Source organism: Castor canadensis, chromosome 8 (assembly GCF_047511655.1).
Source record: "Castor canadensis chromosome 8, mCasCan1.hap1v2, whole genome shotgun sequence".
NCBI classification, from domain to species: Eukaryota; Metazoa; Chordata; class Mammalia; order Rodentia; family Castoridae; genus Castor; species Castor canadensis.
This window is the reverse complement of record NC_133393.1, coordinates 50,030,920-50,032,968: the sequence shown is the minus strand read 5'-3', so window position 1 is coordinate 50,032,968 and position 2,049 is coordinate 50,030,920. Positions and strand designations below refer to the sequence as shown.

The window sequence follows — 2,049 nt, the reverse complement described above, 5'->3', positions numbered from 1 at the left end:
GAATTGAAAAGCAGATTTGGAAGTAGATTCAGGACAGACAAGGGTGCTTCCTGCACCTGGGATCCCTGCTTCTCCACTCCCTCTTGAAACTCAGGTTTCAGGAGCTCTGGCTTCTTTCTGAGTCACCAGAGGGAGCGCCTGGAGCCGGAGAGAAAGCGCCTGCATCCTGTGGGTGGGTGGGGGAGTGACAGACACCAGCCTGGGCAGTGGCCTCAGGGGTGTCTAGGCAAAGACGGATAGAGGGCCAAAGTCATAAAGCCCTGCCCTTGAACCTATTAAACAGGAAGGGATGCTGTTTTTTCCATTCTTCAACAACTGGTTTTTGGAAGTTGTCAAATGATATGGAAAGATCAGGGGGTTCTCATACCCTTACTCCGTCTAAAAAGGCCCTGGAGTAAATAGTCTCTTACCCCGGAAAGGTATGAGGTGGAGAGGGCCTGCAGTAGAAATGAAGAGCTCTGGATTCAAATCCTGACACCAATGGTGTGACTTTAAGGTAAGCCCCTGGAACTCTGTGGGCTCAGGTTCAACATCATGAAATGCTTCACCAGTCCCTCAGGCCTGTCCCCATGCAGTGAAAGTGTTGAATGGAGAAAACCTTTATTTCTTCATCTGTTGTAATTAAGTTTTTTGAAGAATAATGCAATCACATGATTCAAAGGCCCTTGTTAAAGAGATGTTTCAACTTCCAAGTTTAAGTTGCATAGGAGAGAAGTGTCGTCCCACCTGTTTCTCCTCCACCTCTGCTCCCTTACAGGTAATGAGTTTTATTAGTTTCTTATATGTCTTTATACCTAAGTATAAGCAAGTACAAATACATGTTCTTACTTGCTTCCCATCTTACACAAATGCACCATACTATGTGCACCATTCTGTACTTTTTGTTATTTGATTAAAGATGTATCTGTTGAGAGTTGGTTGCAGGGCAATACTGAAATGGAGTTCAGGCCCAAACTCCTGGGATTTCATGTCAGGTCTAGTCACTCACACTATACACCAAATAAAGAGACATGGTGAAGGGCAGAAAAAAGAGATTTATGAGTCCAGATGAGCGAGAGGCTATTCAACCGCAGAAGTGGATCAGTGCTTAAATAAAAGGAACTTATTTCTTCAAGCTCTTCTGGAAGTGATTCTGACAGTGAAGTTGAAGAAGAAAAAGCATGTTGCTCCAGAAAAACCTGTACAGAAGCTAAGAACGGTGAAACCTCAAGAGCTCTGGCATCTTCCAAGCAGAGCAGCAGGAGCAGAGACAATAACATGTTTCAGATTGGGAAAATGAGATATGTCAGTGTTCAGGACTTTAAAGGGAAAGTTCTAATTGATAGTAGAGAATATTGGATGGATCATGAAGGTGAAATGAAACCAGGAAGAAAAGGTATTTCTTTAAATCCGGAGCAATGGAGCCAGCTGAAGGAACAGATTTCTGACATTGATGATGCAGTAAGAAAACTGTAAAATCTGAGCCATATAAAACCTGTACTATTCTAGTTATTTTAATCTGTCTTTTGATATTGGCTTTTGTTTTGTTTTCCAAGTTATTGTATATTTGGATTGTGTAACAATTTGTATGATGAATGTTCTGAGTGAAGCTAATTATCAACTTTATTAAGAAGAACTGCTTTGTGTCCCTCACCTAGTGTAAAATAAAATCAAGTAATTACAAAAAAAGAGATTTATTACACAGCCCAGCATACTCTGTGGGAAGGGGAAAGTAAGTGCTCCCTGTCTTCAGTCATCTTTGTGGTACAGATGTGAGCTTTAGCTTTAAATAGACAAATTAGGGCAAGGGACAAAGGTATGCACAGCTAAACAGTCCTAGTCACAGGTGTGGCCTGGTTGGTCATTATTTCAGTTCCAGAGAAGGGGTTCCAGAGAGATTGTTGTCACTGTCATCACTTGAGAGAAGCAATCTGGTTCCCAAGAGATGATTACTCCTGCTTCAGGTTGTGGCCTCATCATTACAGGTAATTGTCCTCATTTGGGGGGTGGTCTGTCCTGCAAAGCTCCTCTGTTCCTTAGGGACAGTTTTGGTCCCTTGTCTTAAAGATG

The 2,049-nt window shown here is 42.3% G+C and overlaps 1 pseudogene; it reads left to right on the top strand.

Annotated features, from left to right (window-relative positions):
• Positions 1 to 1,047: 1,047 nt before the first annotated feature.
• Positions 1,048 to 1,611, top strand: LOC109684219 (activated RNA polymerase II transcriptional coactivator p15 pseudogene; annotated as a pseudogene).
• Positions 1,612 to 2,049: the final 438 nt, after the last annotated feature.